This window comes from Chelonia mydas, chromosome 25, assembly GCF_015237465.2.
Source record: "Chelonia mydas isolate rCheMyd1 chromosome 25, rCheMyd1.pri.v2, whole genome shotgun sequence".
NCBI classification, from domain to species: domain Eukaryota; kingdom Metazoa; phylum Chordata; order Testudines; family Cheloniidae; genus Chelonia; species Chelonia mydas.
The window spans coordinates 6506288-6526636 of NC_057858.1; the positions used below are offsets into that span (position 1 = coordinate 6506288).

Consider the following 20349-nt stretch of genomic DNA (forward strand, 5'->3'; position numbering starts at 1 on the left):
AAAAGCTTGAAAATGGGGACTGCTAAAGGCTCAAAAAACAGAAGCCAAAAGGCAAAGGAAAAGAACCCTACCATGGTTTTCTTTAAATCTCAAGATTTTTAAGCCTATCTCATGATTTTGAGGGCCTGATTCAACATTTTTGAATGTTTGGGGCTGGCAATACTGCATGCTGCTTGGAAAATGTCCCTTGTGAATGAAGGCAAGATTTTTTTCAAAAGTAACTCACAATTTTGGATATCCCAGTTATGAGATACCCAACCTGAGACATCTTAAAGGGGTCTGCATTTCAAAAAATTGCTTTCTGAAAATCCCCTTGAAGGTGTCTCAGGTTTGGCACATCAAAAGGGAGATGTCCAAAATTGCTAATCACTTCTGAAAATTTTGGCCTACATCGCTGAAGATTGTGAGAAAAACAGTGGCTTTGGGAAAACAAGTAAATGCTGATATTTGAGGCTTAATATCTTATGTACTTTATACTATTATTAATTTATTTTTTATTATTGATTAATTATTATTATTCATCATATATGGAGATGCCATATTATGCATCTCTGGGTAATCTTACTCATCGGCCCTCTGCTCACCACTAATGTTCCAAACTCCTGAGCAGTTTCTGGCAGCCGCCATTTTGTTTTAAAGCAGCCAGAAATGTATCGTTATTAGGGTGACCAGATGTCCCAATTTTATCGGGACAGTCCTGATTTTGGGAGCTTTTTCTTATATAGGCACCTATTACCCCCAACCCCCAGTCCCGAGTTTTCACACTTGCCCTCTGATCACCCTAATCCTTATCCTTCCCACAGTCTGTGGAATTCCTCCAAAAAGTTTAACCTGGCTTCAGGCTGAGGATCGGCAAGCTCCCATGTGGACTGATAACCATTTTTCTATACCTATAAAGGTCACATCTTTAAAGTCCAGTACCTTGAAGGGCAAGAAACGGAGGCTCTATATCACAAGAAAGAGGGATTCCTGGTTTCCCAATGGGACACGAGAGAACATACAATAAAGCTGTGACATTTTTAAGTGCAGAGATGCTATTTGAGGAAGGTTTTCATCACTCCCTTAGAACTTTGAACACTTGGGCTCCGAGTTACAATAGGCAGCTGGTCTTCCTGTTGGAGGGCTTAAAAACAGTCCCAATAAAAATGTCAAAATCTTTCCTAAAACAATTAACCAGTGTGGACCGTACAGAGTGGTGTGTGCGACGGTTTGGAGTGGGACTGTATAAAGATTCTATCGGCACCTGTGTGGGATGACTGTCACCATTCACTCGCAGCTGCACCCACTCACGAGTAATAATGCAATTGTCCTGAATTCCTGTTGACAAAAATTTCATCCCACACCATCATGTGTTTTCTTGATGTAGCCATAGAAAACCTCTGTTTTTGCACACTTAAAGCAATATACATAACAATGAGCATGCATATTATTTGACCCCGTAGTAAAGCCTGAAAACACTTCGGCTGGGAATCTGTCCGCAGACACCTTCAATGCCCTCAGAATACTTCAACAGGAGCTAACAATTTGTATCTGAGGTCAGAGTTTGGCTATGTACGTATTGGCTAGAAAGAGACAGAGGAAAAGCACCAAGATAACATCTTGATGGGAGCTTTATAAATACATAAATGTCTCTCTGTCTGCATTTATATGCTGGGCCCATCACCCATGGCATCTGGGCACTTCTGACCAGCTCTTCAAAGGTATTTAGGTATTTAATTATTTCAGTAGGAGTTAGACATCTTTTAGGAGCTGGTCTTTTCTCTCTCTGTCTTCCTCTCTCTCGTTATCTACAATTCTACATAGCCAAATTCTGACCTCAGATATAAGTTTGCAACTTATCTGAAAGCACTGAAAATAGCCAAGAGCAGATTTTCATCTCATGTCTTTGTGGTCTTTAGTATCATGTTAAATAACATGAGTGCTTGTGAACATATATGTTGATTTAAGTATGCAGAAATGGAGGTTGTACTCCAAAAACTGGTGTCTTCTTACTAAACCAATCTGCTCTGTAATCTATTTAGGGATAAAAAGTAACATTTTCAAAGCACATAATGACTTAGGAGCCTAGCTCCCATCTTCAAGAGCGACCTTGGCTTTTAGGAGACTAATGATATGCCTACACTGTGTTTTAAAACCTGCGGCAGTATGTTTCAGAGCTCATGACTTACAGTCTCGGGCTTGCGCTACAGTACGAAAAGTAGCTGTGTGGATGTTTCGGTTTGGTCTGGAGCTCCAGGCCAAGCCGCAAAATCAATACTACTGTCTTTAGCACCATGATATGAGCCCCACAAGCCCGAGTCTGTAGACCCGGGCTCCGAGACTCACTGACCTGGGTTTTCAAATGTGCTGTAGACATACTGTAAGACTCATTGAAAGTTAATGGGACTTAGGTTCCTAACTGTCCTTTGAAAATGGGACTTAGCCTCCTAAGTCACTTCAGCCAAGAGTGTCCAAAATATTTAGGTGCCTAACTCCTCTGGGAGTTTGAGCCTAAACATCTTTGAGGATCTGGGTCTTCGGTACTGTTGTAAATCCCACTAGACAACTATCTTTAACTTGAGGTGCCTAAATTCCTTTGTAAATCAGGCCCTAAGAGCACTGCTGGACTCTCACATCTTGGGGTGATTTAGTAGATTTAACTTTTAGAGAAAAAAACCTTTCTTTTCACTTGAAAGCTGAGTAAATTTGGCCTTGCGTTACTGGCCATCGGTATACATGAGACAGCATGGTTCCATGGGTTTTTTTTTTTAACAGAGGAGCTTTTCAGAGAGGAATCACACTTGAAATCTTAAGAAGAATGTTTTGAGAATGTGTTTGATATTTATTGACTGCCATTCATTGTGGACTGACTATACAAGGGTCTGGTGCGTGGGGCTGTATTTGCATGCTGCTTACCTAAATTATGAAAGACATGTTGACGGTTAGCAGATATGCAGCATCCAGACCAATTGGCATCTCTGTCACGTACGAGAGGTGCTAACCTGCCCCAACAGCATTTCATGACTATTCATTTTAAAATCCCATTGTCTAATTGCTGAAGTAGAGAGGGAAATTTTGCAAATTCAATAGAATTTAGGAAGGTAACTTCGTTTTCTTTTGCATTTCAACTCATTCTTTTTTCAGTATTAGGAGTTCCCTTCTCTAAGTGGCACCTACACGGACAGTAAAAATATCATATTCCTTTTTAAAATTAGACAAGCAACCAAGCAAGATCCACTAGTGGGCATAGCTATAGGAGGGAAAGGAAGAGTTAAATTCTGCCTTTGTCTGTGTGACATAACAACTCTGTTCTTGAAAGCTTGTCTCTCTCGCCAACAGAATTTGGTCCAATAAAAGATATTATCTCACCCAACTTGTCTCTAAAATATCCGCGGACCAGCATGGTTACAACAACACTATCTATGTCATAGGATGTGTACGCTACCCCGCTGATAGTGTCTAATGCAGAGATAGATAGAGAGATAGAGAATTGATTGGCTAGCACAAAAATTTAGGGAATAAATTATTTGGCAGATCACTGCGATATTCACTGAATAAGGTAATCTGTTCATAATATTCTACCAATTTAGATAGAGTACACAGATAGATTGAAAGGTAGCTCTGTCTACGACAGTGAAACCTCTCCTAAGCAACCATTCATGGAACCTACAGAAACTAAATCCCCAGTCCTGCTGAATTTTAACGAAAGTTTGCACAAAGTTTTACTAGAAACCTTGAGGAAACTTGAGACTATTGGAGAGGAACCTTAGTGCATGTTTTAGAGAACAATGAAAACTATCCCCAGTAGGCAGAGCCCTTTGTACTCTGTGATTCTGAAGTCATGACATTTGCAGACGAATTCACCCCTGCCTGCATATTTCTGCACCCCTTTAAAAAATGTTTCTAGCTCTTTTAGTTGTGGAGGTAACTTTGAAAATGGGAACTGAGTGTAATCAGTGTAGCACCGCCTGCCTGAGTCTGCAGAGAGCCTGAAACAATACATCTGAGAGGGGTGACCGGCCCTGTTCATTGTAGTCAGGGCTTCCCTAGTTGTTACAGAACTCAGCATTTGTTTTGGGTTTTGCCAATTTGTGGCAGCAATAAAGAGTCCTAGGCCAAAACCAAGGGGGGCGATATATACTCGAGGCCAGGGGATGAACAGGGTCAGCCTCTCTTCACATCATGAACTCATGGCAGCTGTCACATTCAGAATTCAAAAGCAAAACTGGAGTGATGGATGTTTCACCACAAACCTCAAACATTACTACTCGTAAATTTAGCACCTTCCTCGAATAAGATCAAATAGCAGTTACCTGACACCTGGCTTCTCTGCAAACCCCAGTGTGGGTGGTGTTCAAAATTGTTCTCTCCTTCTTGCAAAACCTTGCTTCAGGGCAGTAAAATAATGACCAAAAAATTCTTTGAAACGAGATGCAAAGGGTTTGTAAAAGAACGAGGCAGCCAGAGGGGCAATGCTGCTGGGAGAAACACTGGACCCAGGCTGAGCAATGAGGGAAGGTAAAGCTTGTTTTTAAAATCGTGTCCAACAAGCTGTACAAGCATGGGTCCATTGAGCTTTGCATCTCTCTATCTGTCTAGGTGTTTCTGATGCACCAGTCCGCCCAGTGGGGGATGCAGTGTTAGTGTCCTCACCTGATGGAGGAGCCACAGAGAGGTCAGGAGATCAATTTGCAGAACTGCTCAGCTAGGGTGACCAGATGTCCCGATTTTATAGGGACAGTCCCGATTTTTGGGTCTTTTTCTTATATAGGCTCCTATTACCCCCCGCCCCCGTCCCGATTTTTCACATTTGCTGTCTGGTCACCCTATGCTGAGCTCCACTTCAGGGACTGAAATAAATGTCCAACCTTTCAGAAGAGCTCTCTGCATAGTACCTGCTACTAGGTAGCAGCTCTGCCTTTGACACAGAAGAAAACAAAGGGTCTTAGGAAAGGGTGCTAAACAGGAATGTCGAGCCAAAACACAACCAGATCATGCTCCAAGCCACCCCAATGCAGCCCCACTGACCTCGGGAAATTCCCTGCAGAAGTTGGCCCTGTGTACATTTCCCAGATCATGAAGTGCAGCGAAAGTCATTACCGTCTAGCGGCCTCTGCGATACGTTCTGTTCTCAGTTATATTCACATCACAATAACTACCGGCACCGCTGGGGTTCACTGGCCGTGGCTGGCTTTCTCTGCAGGCAGGCTGACAACTAAGTCAGCTAAGACGTGCACGCTCCTCTCTCACCCCGGAAGTCCCTTCTGTTCAGGGGCGAGGGCCATTAGCGGGAGATGGCCGGCGTTCGGCAGTGCTGCACTCCGCCACGTTACCAGTCTGTGTTACAGCAATGAGTGCTCGCCCAGAGACATCGGGAGGTGCCCTAGAAACCACAATCCTGCAGCATCCAGGTGCTAATCACCTCCCTATTCCCATGGCAGGTTAGGGTTAGCCCTGCTGCCCTGAAAGGAAGCACCTGCTACAGAAGTAAGGTGGGAGATGGAGGACAACAGGCAGGCACAACCAGGCAAAGAGCAGGGGCGATGAGCGGTCACGGCTTTGGGTCCACGAATCCAGTTAAGCTCCCTCACCCCACGGTGAGGACTGGCCGAGAAAACGGGGCAGCAAAACGCCAGCCGCTGCTAGACAGAGGGCTTGGGTGTGGGGAGGGAGCCAGGCGTGCTAGGGAAGGCGCTCCGCTGGGGAATGGGTCCAAGTGCGGGGAGCTCGCTTGGGAGAAAGAAAGGTGGTGGGGAGGGGCAGAGAAGGAGAGAGGGAGGAAAGGAGAGGGGAAGAAAGAAGGGCGAGCGAGGGAAAGAAAGACAAGGCAGCAGAGAAAATAAAGAGGCGTCCCTCTGAAAGTCCCCCGTGTGCCAGCAAAGCAGGAGAGCTGTCAGGTAGCTAGGGCTGAGCGCAGAGAAGTTATAAGGTATTTCCCCCAGCATTACTGCTGCCTGCTTAGCCCCTCAACAAGCAAACCCGCCGTCCCCACCGGTGCAGCTCATGAGCTCCGCTCTGCCCCTTCAGGCCACAGGGGCCCAGACTTACCTGTAAGGCACGACAAGTCACCCAGGAACCAGCAGGCATCAATCCCCTCCACTCCAGAGACCCGGTGAGGGCGAGAGGGGGCCGGTGAACTCCAGTGCAGAGCAGCCTCCCACAGCACTTGTTACATCGCTGCTGTGAGCCACATGTTCGCGGGTCAGCAAGGCACGAATTGTTCGGGTGGGTGGTTTGTTTGGGTTTTTTTTTTTTTCTTTTGCATAACCAGGTCTTAGGAAAGCGGGAGTCATGTAGTGATTACGTAAGAGAGTGACACGCAGTGGCAGGCCAGGCCGTGTTGCTAGAGGGTCAGGTGGGTTTCTCTGGCGACACAGCTGCTTTCTAGCTTTCTCAGAGCTTCCCGGCAGTCGCGTTCGCGCTGAGCGCAGCCCTCAGCCAGAGGAACCACCTCCCCTCGGGGCTTCAACTTCGCGCTTACAAAAAACCCTCCCTGGGTTGAGTCATACAGCGACGGAGCCATGGGTGCATTATAAATACGGGGGAAGGGGAGAGGAGCGATGGGGATAGACAGACAGTGAGGAAGCCAGACCATGACGTGAAAAGGATCGAGATTGCAGTGCCTGCTAAGCCACACTCAGCTTCTTCAAATCGCTTCAGAAACATTAACTCGGCCTCACACAGCCCTTGGGAGCAGGGGCATCGTTTCCTGCAAGGCATGGGGAGCAGCTGCCCCCCCTCCCCGATGTTTCATAGGTCTGTATGCTCCCCTTCTCTCCCCCGTCCCCCCCACAACTTGGCAGGATATAATATAATCACCTATAATGTTCGACATGCTGACGCAAACTTACCCTAAGGTGACCAGACAGCAAGTGTGAAAAATCGGGATGGGGGTTGGGAGGGTAATAGGGGCCTAGATAAGACAAAACCCCAAATATCGGGACTGTCCCTATAAAATTGGGACATCTGCTCACCCTACCTTATCCTCTCCCCCAGTTTTCTCTGCAATGACTCGCCTGCTTGGGTGGGGGGCCCCCATTCGTATCCCTCTCTCTATTTTACACCTGTGTTTAACCCTTAGCGGGCTGGCGCGTGGTTCGAACCCCTCGGGGCGGCTCAGCTCCCAGGCTCTGCCCTGGGCGGTTAGTTGGCGTGGTGCTAAGGTGGCGGGGGCTGTTGCTATGGATGCTAATGCCATCCCCTGCGTGGGGAAATACCACGGGGTGAGACCTTGGGCAGGGCAGAACTGGTACAGGCTGGGTGCTGGGGAGCAAGAGGCTCTCTGCCCCTCGTGGGGTGCGATGGGTGATTGTAAGCGTCCCTGAGGAGAGAGGGGCAGGGCTGAGTTACCTCCCCGCAACCTCTTCCTCACTTAGGGTGACCAGCCAGCAAGTGTGAAAAATCGGGACAGGGGGTTGGGGGTAATAGGAGCCTATATAAGAAAAAGACCCAAAAATCTGGACTGTCCCTGTAAAATCCGGACATCTGGTCACCCTATCCTCACCAGCTGTGTTGTTATTTACCATGCCCGTTGCCTGACGCCCATTCTGCCCGCACAAGGTCTTGAACGCCGGCGAGGTTTTCCCAACCCAGCAGGGCCGGCTCTGCCCTCAACGGCACGTGGGCGGTGGCCACGGACTCCAGCAGGAGCCGGGACAGGCTTGTGCGTTTCTCAGGGGTGTGGGATGTATTGGACTCAAGGGCATCAGCGGGACCTAGTCTCAGAGACAGAGTAACACACAGATCCCCCCAGCTCCCCGTCCTGTGCTCAGACCCCTGGCTGATGCACTGAGGGGCCAGATCCAGGGGTTTGTGCACTGCCCCAGCGAATGGGCTGGGCCCAGGGACTCCCCACGGAGGCTGGAGGGGACAGGGTGGCCTTCCTCCATTGCCTGTGGCTCTTGCTACTGTCTAAGGGCCTCAAAACGATCCTCATCCAAGGCACACCCCCCTCTCCCCCCCGCCAAAATACCCTTCTGCTACCGGCAGGGGCGGAGAATTCACCTCTAAATGCACACATCTGGCTTAGCGCTCTCCAGCGAACGCCCAGGAGGAGGATACATTCCCTCCTGGGGGGGCAGCCCAGGAACTTGTGGTCTGTCCTGTGACAGGGATCCTTATATACATTTGGTAAAGCGCACAGAGATCCGTTCCATTACATACAACACGGTATTTCACCTCTTCTTAAAAGACCACCGAGCAGCCCCAGCGTACTCAGCATCATACAATCGCATAGCGAGAGACAGCCCCTGCGGCAAAGACCTCATAAGCTGAAGCCCAGGGGAAGGGGACTTGGCTGAGATCACACAGCAGTGTAGTCGCAGAGCTGGGAATCGAACGGAGGTCTGCCGAGGGCCCATCCATTGTCCTATCCACCCGCATTTAAAAAAGATCTTCTACACTTTCCACAGTATGCATCCGATGAAGTGAGCTGTAGCTCACGAAAGCTTATGCTCAAATAAATTGGTTAGTCTCTAAGGTGCCACAAGTACTCCTTTTCTATTTCCCAAACTGTGAGTCGTGACCATCGCGGCCGGGGGGGCGGGGGGGGGGGGGGGAGCCACAGGACGAAAGGGTACCAGACTGAGGCACGCCTGCTGCGCAGTGAGAGATGGTCCCATATCCCGGCACTGCCGTCCCGGGCCTTCTGCACACTCATCAGGACACTCACCCTACAGCACAGCAAGGTGGTAGTGGCCAGCAGACGCACCACCAGGCTGTCCCCATGGGCACGAGGCAGGGAGCCAACCCGAGCCGAGCCAAGCCCAAGCGGGGCTGGGTTATTTTCTGATCCAGCACTTGCAGGCAGGGTCCATTGGGTCCCGGTCACATTGCAGGACGCTATCTCAGACCTCTGAGGGTCACGTTAACAGAGGTGAGCCCAAAGGGAGTGGCGGCATGAAAACGTTTGGGATGCACTGCACTAGACCATGCTGCCTTTCATGGTGTATTTTGTGGGCCTAGGCGGGGCGGCCGGGGACGCCTCGGTGCTTTGAACTGTGAGCTGCTTGGTGCTTTGACGTGTTTGCACTGAGAATGCTGCTTAAATATACCCTGCATCTCCAGAAGCCCTCGCGGACTCAGGGAGCCGTAGGTGGAGGTGCAATCTCACTCTCGTCACCAGGAGACTGTGGGAGGACAAAACATGTTCTTGCTTTCTCGGTTGGTTGGGTGAAAGGGGTTTTATGTAAAAGCAAATCCCAGTGATCGGCTGGTACCCATGCAAGGCTCTTCCGACTCACATGGGTGCTGCAGCCATGTCCCAGTACTAGGGTGACCACATAGTAAGCATGAAAAATCGGGACAGGGTTGGGTGGTAATAAGCACCTATATAAGACAAAGCACCAAATACTGGGACTGTCCCTTTAAAATCGGGACATTTGGTCACCCTGCCCACTACCAGGTAGTGATCTGCTCAGAGCACAGCAGCGCAAGCCTGGTGGAAGGACCCTCAAATGGGTGACCGCAAAGAGAAGTTTGGGATGCTGCAAGGTGTGAGGCTAGTGCACCTGTAGGGGGCACCCTTCTCTTTGGCTCCATACTGAGCCAGCTCCTAAGTAGGCTGCTGGGGAGATCTTGGTGGTGCCATGGGATGGGACTGAGTTCAGGCCTGGTTTTGACATCATGTGTGGTTTTGGGCAAATCACTTCAGCGCTCTGTGCCTCAGTTTCCCTGTCTGGAAAATAAGAACGTTTATAATGACATGGAAGCAGGGTTGCCTAAGGATTAGCTCAGTGGACTCAGACTCAGGAGGCCTAATCCAGTAGCTCTGCCATGGTTCTGCTGGGTGACCTTGGGCAAGTTACATCCCCTCTCCGTGCCTCAGTTTCCCCATCTGTAAAATGGGGATAATGACCCTGGCCTTCTTTGTAAGGTACTTTGAGATGAAAAGATCTGTAAGAGCAAGGTATTAGTATGGCTCTTGACCCTACCTTGCAGGAGGCTGGGGCGCTTAAGCCATTAATTTTTGCCAGATGCTCTGAGGTTGCTGTGGCAAGGAGCAGAGAAATACCTATAACTACAGATAGGGGGTGCTGTGCTGTCGGTGACTCTCTAGAGACAGTGTCCTTCACTTCCTGTCCTAAACTGCTGTGCAATGTTTCCAGGCTCTTTTAAACAGCGGCCTCATCCCGTACTCTCTAACTGGTCCCAGCCTGAGGCATCTGCTTTCCAGTGTGCAGGGAGGAGGGAGTGGAGGTGACCCCAATAAAGTGCTTTGGAATCCTTCCAGGTGCAAAGCTTCAGAGCAATGATTCTTCTTTGTATTAAGGGTGAGGGAACAGTCTCTCCAAGGTGTCACAGCCGGGCGAGGCAAACCTCAGCCTGATCAAAGGGTTTCCACCACCTTCCAAGTTCCAACCAGCCCAGGGATTGAGATGCTAAAGGCAGGGAAGTGAACACAGGGGTACGGAACCCAGAGAGGCAGGAAAGGCAGTGCCTGGACTCAGAAGATCTGGGATCCTTTCTCGATTCTGCCACAGTTCTCCCTGGGTGCCTTGGGCAAGTCCCTGCATCCCTCTGGGTCTAAATACCCAATCTGGAAAATGACGATAAGAACCCTTCCTTGGCCTATTTAGATTGTAGGGAGCGCTGATCTTGGCTGTGTTTCTCTGTGTTACTAGAATACAACAGATACAGAGACACTAGGCAGGCTCAGAGCTTGTATCATGTACCCAGAGGACAGCAAATCAAATGGCAGGCTCTGCCGGAGTGTGTGAGACAGTCCAGAAGGGAAGAGCTTCATCTCGCTGGGACTTCCCTTCCCCAGAATATATTTTAGTGGCATCTCACCTGCCTGAAAGCTTGTGTAGTTGCAGGTGCCCTCTCGTGGATGCTGATGGTGAAACAGCTAACCATCTGGGCCATACTTAGTTTTGGGTGAATAGAGTAATACACTGGCTGGAATGCACAGGTAATAACACTGGATCCTGCCCTCTGCCCCACAATGCGGGTCTGCCTCGCAATGTGAGAACCCACATGATTCTGGGGCTTTGAGAGGCAGCGGGAGGGACGCACAACCAGCTTTCTTCACCCTCCAGCCCAAATCTGGCGGTGGGGAGTGAGTTACTCAGCTGCTCCCTGAACAAGCAAGAAAGGGAGAAATCCCAGAGAGCAGTCACCTAGTCTGCAAAATCACAAATTTCACAGGAAGGTTTGTGTGGCCTCGTTGTGCTCACGGCCGCATGTGTGAGTTTTTATGGAAAAGCTCCATCATTTCAACCAGCTGAATATAAGAGGCAAAGCTGCCAGTCCACACGGAATGGTCTTGCCCTTGTTTTTAACTGACAAGAGGCACAATTTTCCAAAGCACCTAAGTCACTTAGGAGCCTAAATCCCTAGCTGCTAAGTCACTTAGGCACTTCTGGAAAATTTTACCCATGTCCTGTTTTTTTTAATTGACATTTATTGACAGTCAGAAACCCAGCAAGAATTCCAGCTCCAGGACTCTGAAGACTTGAACATTCTGCGTCTTAACTGCAGTTTAAAGGACTTCATTTGAAAAGGAGCATGGAGACGATGACTTCCTTTTTTTTAGCTAGTTCTGACAAGACTGAACTGAGCCACCTAGGGAAAGTAAATCCTCCCAGATGTGTTAACCATGACAGATTCAACCATGGCGTCATTCTGAGCTCTAAGGGGCGCTCTTGTCCTGCATTATTTCCATGGTGAGTTAACTCTCTCGTGATGTGCGTTACGGGTGTGATAGGAAGAACGATGGAAAGCGTTGATTTCAGTGGGCTTTGGATCAGGCTTCAGGGCTTCCTCCGTGGGGCTGAGGGTCAGAAATAACATCGTTTTGCTAGCTAGCTGCACACGTTTGAGACAGAGTCCTGGGAGACAGTAAACGAAAAGGAGCTCCATATTTTACAGAATCACTTTTCAGAGTAAAACATACTTTAAATCACTCGTACATACTGATGCGTCTTGTGAAAAAGACACTGGCACGGTGAACAGTTAAGGCATCTGTTCTGTGCCCAGCTGTCACCACTTGCAGGCTATTTGGCTGTATACAGAAAATATTCCAGTGCCACTCTATGAATTGACCTTTTACCCTCCCCACGGTCACTACATTCGCCCTTAGTCCCTTCAAACACAACCACAATCAAAAAGTTCCCATGAAGGGCAACAACAAGGCTGAGTGACAGATGAGGGGCAGGGGGCTGGGGAAAAGATCCAAAAGGCTTGGGCTGTTTAATTTGGAAAGGCGGAGAATAAGGGGGGAAATGTAGAGCTGGTAGAAAATTGGAATTTCCATCCCATGGGAACTTCCAATACGTTGGCTTTTTTTCTTTCTTTTTTTACCCCAGATTGGGATGCAAACGTGAACGATCGAAATTTTTCACAGAACAGAAGGCTCCAAGAAGTCGGCTTGGAAATGTCAAAACGTTTTGCTTCCGCTTTCCCAGGTCAATACACAATGTGGAGACATTCCCAGGTTTGTCTCCAGCTGATGCGAGTGCCTCATGGGAGTTGGAAGTCAGGTGGCTCTGGCCTCCATTCTTCCTCGTCGGCCCGGCTTCCCAGCCGGACCCCATTCCTCCCGGTGCACCACGGTCACGGGACGCCCACGCGCGCACTGCAGCAAAGGTGAGACCCGGGTGCATCGTGGGAAATGTAGTCCAGCCTACCGCTTCCACATGGCAGCTCAGGCAGGTGCCGTTCAAACACTTTTTGAACAACCCAAAGTATTTTGCTTTGGATCCACCTGACTGGCTCGGACTGAAGGCTTGCGCGGCTGTTACACATACGTACGCAGACTTGTAGTGAAGCCCATTACCAAGTGTCACCTTTCCTGGTGAGCTGCTGTTTCTGAACCTCGCCTCAAAACCTCTGCTCACCCTTGTGCCCACACAGGCAACCACAAATGGTTCCTCCTTCTTCACACTCTTCCTCTGAGCCGAAGCAGCATAACCACTGTGCTCCCCCACCACCCAAATCCCAGGTGAGCTGCCTGCAGAGCCGTAGCTGCTCCCTTCGTTGCTGCTGCAGCTGCCAGCCCATGGACCCTTTGGAAAAGCTATGTTTTAATGCAGCCACTTTCTTAGCCAAGAGAAGGAGCATGGCCTAGTGGTTAGAGCAGAAAGCTTGGTGTCAGAACTCCTGGGTTCTCTTCCTGCCTTTGCCGCTGACAAGCTGTGTGAACTTGGGAAAGTCCATTCCCTGACCTCTGCCTCAGTTTCCCCATTTGCGATAGAGACAATGCTATTAAACTCTCTCACAGGGGCTGCTCGTTAATGGTCTAGTGGTCAGGGTGTTAGTCTGGAAGTAGGCGTTAGAAGACTTAGATTCGATTTGTGGCTGTGCCACAGACTTCTTGAGTGATTTCTGGGCAAGACCCTTCGCCCCTCTGTGGCTCAGTTCTTCCTCTGTGCACTGCACAACCACGCAGGGGGGTTGTGAGGATAAACACTATGAAGATAGGGAGGTGCTCAGATAGTATGGGAGTGGGGGCCATGCATGTACCTGTGACAGGGTAGTTGAACCTTCAGGCCAAAATCCAGGTAAGAATCTGAGGAGGTGGGTGTGCAATTTCAGTGGGCCTAGAAACAGGGGGTGGAGGGCTGGAGACATGCCCCCATTGCTACCAAGCGAGATAGATGCAGTAGCAGCTCACCACATCTGGAAATGCAGGCCCCATCCTACTGGAATGCCCAAGGTGTGGGGTCACCTGACCGGCTTGCACCTGCTATGTAAGCCCGGAGCTGGGTAAGTTGCCCGAGTCATTGTGCAGACTCTCTGCTGCTGCTTCTGCACTCTCACCTATCTCCTGCAATCTGCATGCAGCCCCTGTTCCCCATCCCTGCTCTGTTCCCATCCTGTTCTTTGTTCTTGCCTTGCTCCTGCCTTTGGCCTCAGCTCCTGGCCTGATCCCTGCCCTGTCTCGAGCCCCTGTCTCTATGTTCCACTCCTGACCATTGGGTACCCAATTCCAGCTCTGACCCTCAGTTTGATTCCTGGTTCCCAGCTCCAACCATTAGCATGACTCCCAATTCCTGACCCCAGCTCTGACCCCTGGCTTTGGTTCCTGATTCCTGCCATCTATGCCCTGCTTCCTAACAAGAAGTCCTGGGAGAGCAGGAAGGCAGACCCCCCAGAGAGAAGGGGCTGTGACCAACTTAGAACTAGAGCAGAAGAGAGTTGAATATTGGGACTGGGTTGAGTTTTTCTTCAGGAGCCCTGTGACAAAAGGAAACTGAGGCATGGTGCTGCAGTGCCACCCCAGGACACAAGCAGGTGCTCAGGAGGCAATGAACCAGTTACAGTACCATAGGTGGATCCTCAGAGGGAAGGTACCAATGCAATACAAAGTATTGATTGAGTTGGGGTTGGTCCTGCTTTGAGCAGGGGGTTGGACTAAATGGCCTCCTGAGGTCCCTTCCAACCCTGATATTCTGTGATTCTATTGTCCCTGAGTAGGGAGTCGGATGTACACTCAGCGTTCATGACCTTCACCAGGGAGTCTCAGGCCCTGAGTTACCCCAAGGGGAGTGAGAGGCGAATCTGTTCCTACGTATTTTGGTCTGAGGCACTCCCAGTGCGACGCAACGTGGGGTTTGTGAGCATGGTGTGATTGGAAAGTCCAATATCTTCCACGGGCACGTCAGATGCCCTGCAGGTGGCTCTGGCCCAGCACGCAGAAGGGTTTCCACACTAGCAGATAGTTTCACCCAATAGCATTAGTGAGATCAATAGCACAGGCCCTGCTTCCCCGCTCCTCCCATCCCCTCCAGCAGCCTAGGAGTCATTCCCACTGACTTCAGCAGGAGTCACTCATGCCCTGCCTGGAGGAATCGGACAGCAACCGTCTCAACAGCATTTCTTGGGATGGCCACCAACAGCCATTAGGCCAAATGGACCCTATCCACAGCTCCTCCAGTTTAATCTGTCCTGTAGTCAAGGCTAGGGAGCACTCAGTGATCAAAGGCAACATGCACAAATGAAAGACAATCCTATGGAATTCAGTGCCACAGTATAATAAGGAAGCAATTAGCTCAGCAAAGTTCAGAGGAGGGTTGACACCTTGATGAACTGGGGTAGCATCCTACAGTTGGAGGCCAGGATAATAAGTCCAAGGGACCTCAACATTCAGGCCTCAGGTCTAGCTGGGATGAGAGAGAACTTTCCTCCAAGTGCTGCAGAATTGCATGGTTAGGCCGGTGGATTAGGTAGGGCTTTTCCCTGGGCGAATAAATCTTCTAGGCTCTTCCTGTTACCCATAGCCCACCTGGCCAGGGCAAGCTCTATTGAGCTGGTGTCACAAGTCGATGCCAATGCTGTCAGCCCCGTCACTTTGGGTTCATGATCTGCCAAGCCTTGGAGCTAAACCCAGACCAAAACCTCATAGGATTCCTTAACAAAAAGCACTGGTTCAATCAAGAACAAGAGTTGCACCGGTGTATCACCCTTTCCTCTGTTCCCATCTTCTGCCTCTGTTCACCGGTGCATTGCAGCCACTGGGCTGTATTAATTAGGCCCTGCTCAATAGGCTCATCCATACCCATAATTAACATTTTAGTTGCTGGATTAAGACATCACACTGTGCAAAAGTCTCAGGGGTGAAATGGTTTCTCTGCAGCATTGGCACTGTGAGCCGAAGGGGATGCTCATCAGCAAAGAGCCTGTGGTTTCCTGGTGCTGTAGCAGGCTGCTGCCGCTCTCAAGCAGAGTGTACTGAGGATTTTTCATTGGACGATTCAGCTGCCCACAAGAGACCAGAGGAGGCCCCTCTGCCAATTTCCATCAGAGAGGATTTTGTGGGCACACTGAGCTCATGAACTCAGCTGCCCCAGCAGGCTCGCCTACCACAGGTAGAGGAAATGAAACAGACTGACAGGTTGGGCTGTGAGTCACACTTCAACACAACCTTAAAGATAAAGCCCCCTTCCATTCCCTGCCATGCACCTCTGTTGCTGCCTCCGGCTTAGTGGGGCCGCTGGGAGAACCTGGTACATGCTTTCTGCTGAGCATGAGCTGGAATGTCATCACTATGCAGTATTTATATTACAGTAGCGCCTAGAGGCCTCACGTGAGATTGGGGACTTGCAGGGCTAGGCGCAGTACAGACGCAGAGCCAGCTTGCATGGGGCTTTGACCCCCAAGACCTCCTGTCCCGACTGAAGTGAACGTTTCCCACGTTAAGGGCTGCACTCGGGGGGGGCGGGGAGAGACAGAGTGTTATCCCTGGACCCCCCACTTGCAAGGGCCCCAATCCAAGTGCTGTTGCATCCTGGCACACGGGGTCACAGCACCACTCAGGTTTGGCCTGTCCGCCCCTCCATCTTTATCTCTGCATCCTGCTTTAGCCGCTGGAAGTGGTGGGAGGTTTTGCAGACACAGGGTGAGAGAAGGAGCTCACAGTCTAATGGGAAAACCTGAGAGGCTGACGTATTGGGCACGTAGGGGTAGATTTTTTTTTTAAAGGCACAAATGGCCCTTCCATTGACATGGGAATTAGGCACCTAACAGCCTAAGCTCCACTGGTACTTTTGAAACTCTCCCCCTTAGATCCAAAGGATGAAGACGTAGCATCTGCCCAGAGACATGTGAGCAGAGTGGCATTTGCACATGCATTTGCTGCCGTTTGCCCACACCCTTGCAGTGAAAGGGGATGTAAAAGGAGGTGCACATTTCATGCACAAGTCACTGCCTGCTGAAAACGGGGCCTTTCAGGACTAGTGCACTGAGAACTGTCAAGGAATCTGGGTTTGGGGTTATCTCAACCCCGTTTTGATCAGGGGTCCAACCATCAAAATCTGCAGCGTTTCTTATTAGGTCCCAATCAAGTTCATACTCCTATCACACAGACTGACAGTGCCCCAAAGAGCTTGCCATCTGAATCGACAAGAGAAAGCAAGGGTGAGAGGGGACGCAATGCACAAAGAAGTGAAGTGATTACACAAGGCCGTGCTGCAAGTCACTGGAAGACACGGAAATAAAGCCCAGGTCTCTCAAATCACAGCACTGTGCTCTAGCCACTAGGCCATATTGTCTCTTTTTACCAAGGTGGATTTTATTCCTATCTATTGCATAGACTCGCCAATAGATTACATGAAGTTGTCTGTATGTAAAATAACCAGTGTTGCACTGGTGTTAAAGACGTGTTAATTTGATACAGATTTGACAAAAGTGATTTTTAAAATGTGAAAAATGATTCAGTTAAAGGGTCCAATGGGATTGATAGAGAAGTATGTTCAGACACAAGATTCATTTATATACTTGGTGCTTTAAAAGGGCCTATTTCATAAAGCTGAAAACAATTGAGTCAAATCAGCTGGGAGGAAGAATTTAATCAGAAAATGTGAATAATTGGGAATCATTTAAGAATACCTTACTAGGCGCCCAAAAGTTCACAATCGAGGATCAAGTCTGTACTGGTTAAAAAAACAACCTGGTTTAGAAGGGAAGTGAAGGATATATAAAATATTTTTTTAAATGACAGGAAGGGGAAATTGATCATCTTGGATATAAATGAGAAGATAGGATTTGTAGAAAACTGAAAAGGGAAGCAAAGGGATATAAGGAAAAATCTATGGACTGCAGAGTTAAGGACAATAAGAAGGAGTTTTTTAAATATATTGGGAACAAAAAGTATCTTAGCAGTGCTATTGATCCATTACTAGATGGAAATGGTAGAATTATCAATAATAATGCAGAAAAGGCAGAAGTGTTAGTAAATATTTCTGTTTGGCATTTAGGAAAAAACAGATATCATCATATGATAACACTCTAACATACTCCTGAGATACTAGTGGAATGAAAAAGAGAAGCTACTAAAGTTAGACATTTTTAAACCAGCAAGTCCAGATAACTTGCATCCAAGAGTTTTAAAAGAGCTGGCTGAGCAGCTCATTGGATTTGTTAATGTTAATTTTTCAGTAAGTCTTGGTACACTGGGGAGTTTCCAGAAGACTAGAAGCAAGTCCATGTTGTGCCATTGTTTAAAAAGGGTAAATGGGATGACCCAGATAATTATAGGCCTGTAAATCTGACATCAGTCCTGGGCAAGATAATGGAGTAGCTGATACAGGATTGGATTAATCAAGAATTAAAGAAGAAGAATATAACTAATGCCAATCAACACAGGTTTGTGGAAAATAGCTCCCGTCAAGCTAACTTATTTTATGAAGTTACAGATTTGGTTGATAAAAGTAATAGCCTTGATGTAACATACTTAGACATCTGTAAGGTGTTTGACTTGGTACTGCATGACATTTTGAGAACAATATAAAATTAACATGCCACACACTGAATGGATTAAAAGATGGCTAACTGATAGGTGTCAAAATGTAATTGTAAATGAGGAATCCTCATCAAAAGAGTGTGTTTGTAGTGTGGTCCTGCAGGGATCATTTCTTGGCCTCTGACTGGGTATACAAACCCCAAAGGGGTTAAGCAGCTGTTCTGGGCTTAGGCAGCCCCACCCCACCTGCGAAGCATGCGTGGCTTGGATGAGGAGCTCAAAAGGAGAGCAGCCGATAGGACGGTAGAACCGCAGACAGTGGAGGTGAAGTGACCTATGCTCTGAGCTCAAGGAGAAGAGATGGGATTCTCACACGGTCTGAGACTTTATCTTTGATTTCCAGTTATTTAATGTCTTCACCCATTTGGAAAGAGGGAACTGGTAGGAAGTGATCCAGGGAGGCAGCAGCATTGTACTTTGCTGGACTCAGCTGCTTACTCTGGGCCCCAGATTGGAGTCTGGTGGAGGGGGTGAAGTTCTCTCTCATCCCAGCTAGACCTCCTCCCAACTCCTAGGAAGTGCCAAAGGCTGACCCCTGATATGGCCCGGAGGACTGAAGGGACAAGACCCCAAAACGTCAACCAATGCAGAGACCCAGAGACCCTCTTCTGACAAAGTGGACTACCCCTTTGTTGGATTCTTTATATACCCCCAAGGGGCAGATATAGAATGTGACCTCATGGAAATGCTGAGTCAAGGAAGGGACAGAGCACCCCCAAACCAGAGTGGCTGTCAACAGGAGCGCCGGGAAAGAAGAGTACCTGCCATGCCCTGCATGACCACTGGGTGGTGCCTGTGGGAATGACCCCCTTCACGCGGCCCTGTGTTATTTTAACATTTTTTTTATCAATAACTTGGATGAAAACCTTAAATCAGCGCGATTAAAGTCTGCAAATGATTTCACAGTTCAAGGCAACAGCACCCATATCACCTGTCTATGATCCACCAAGAATCACATCACCATTCCCTGGCAGAGAGAAATGTCTCTCTACTTCCTACAGGGTTTTTTTTTTTGCAAGTTGCACAGTTCCTGGCCTATGCTGTGAATTCCCCCACAAATCAGATGCCTCAGCAGGCCTGCTTTGCTTTCTACTCAGAGGCTATAAACAGTGTTATCGCCCCTAATTACAAGGTACCACACAAGCTTTTCTAAGCAAGTACGTTTATTCTTAAAGTGAAAGCATTACAGAAAAAACTTATTAAAACAACAAAAGCCCCTATATGCATGCTAATAAGCTTATGAGAGACCACCGCAACCCCAGCAATGGCTCTGGCAGGAGTCATTCCTTCAAACCCCACCAAGGTGTTTTTCTGTCTCTCCAAGTTCATGGCCGCCTTGGGTCAGAAGAGACACACCCATGAAACTCTGAGGCAGTCGTTTAAACAGTTTGGGCCTCTGATCTTGTCTTGGCATAACAGGTGATTATCAGACAAAGGTCCCCTCCTCTACCTGTTGAAGCCTCTACCTGAGTTCTTGTATAACAGAACATGCCTAATCCCCACCCCCCCACACCCTGAGATTTCCTGGGAAACCCACTAAACTTTAAACATTCATTCTTGTCTGAGGCATTTGTTTCAAATAGTCCTTTGAAGCTTGAAACACTTCCCAGGGTTTACATTATCTTCCCCTTGCCCCCTCAAAAAAATTACATACAAACCCACAATAACACACAAACATCTGCATTTTTAATACAATGAACGCTAAAGATACTTAAACTTAATTCAATAACTGGCACAAATGACACACAAACTGGGGGAGTGGTAAATAATGAAGAGGGCAGGTCTCTGAGACCGAGGGATCAGAATGGCTTGGTAAACAGGGGCAAACATACCAAGTGTTTTACTATGGCTGAACGTATATGTCCAGGAACAAATAATATAGGCCATACTTACAGGAGGGGGAACTCTATCCTGGGAAGCAGGGACTCTGAAGAAGATTTGGTGGTCATAGTGGATAATCAGCGGAATAGGCATTTCCGGTACAAAGCTATGGCTGAAAGGGATAATGAGATCCTTGGATGCATAAACGGGAATCTTAAGTAGGGGTAGAGAGGTTATTTTACCCATGCGGGAATCCTGTGTCCAATTCTGGTGCCCACAATTCCAGAAGGATGTTGATAAATTGGAGA

The 20349-nt window shown here is 48.4% G+C and overlaps 1 protein-coding gene and 1 long non-coding RNA gene across 7 annotated transcripts in view; one reads left to right on the top strand and one right to left on the bottom strand.

The window, feature by feature from the left end:
- NFILZ (NFIL3 like basic leucine zipper) overlaps positions 1-20349 on the bottom strand; it is a 60914-nt gene that overhangs the window by 20932 nt on the left and 19633 nt on the right. The window contains exon 1 of one of the 4 annotated variants that reach the window (XM_037885672.2): positions 6028-6419. The exons of 1 other annotated variant lie outside the window; for it this stretch is intronic. The gene's annotated coding sequence lies outside the window, so the exon portion shown is untranslated. Of the gene's footprint in view, positions 1-5079; positions 5624-6027; positions 6420-20349 lie in introns of those variants that run through there. 2 more of the 4 variants (XM_037885678.2, XM_037885674.2) reach the window with 2 other exon arrangements.
- LOC119564459 lies at positions 1642-20347 on the top strand. Of its 3 annotated transcripts, XR_005223353.2 has the most exons (4): positions 1642-1700; positions 11393-11645; positions 12288-12567; positions 15557-20347. It is a non-coding gene; the product is annotated as an uncharacterized LOC119564459 (long non-coding RNA). The 3 variants fall into 3 exon arrangements; XR_005223351.1 differs by having other exon boundaries at positions 1655-1700; positions 12288-17707; XR_006287446.1 differs by lacking the exon at positions 1642-1700 and adding an exon at positions 6586-6735 and having other exon boundaries at positions 12288-17707.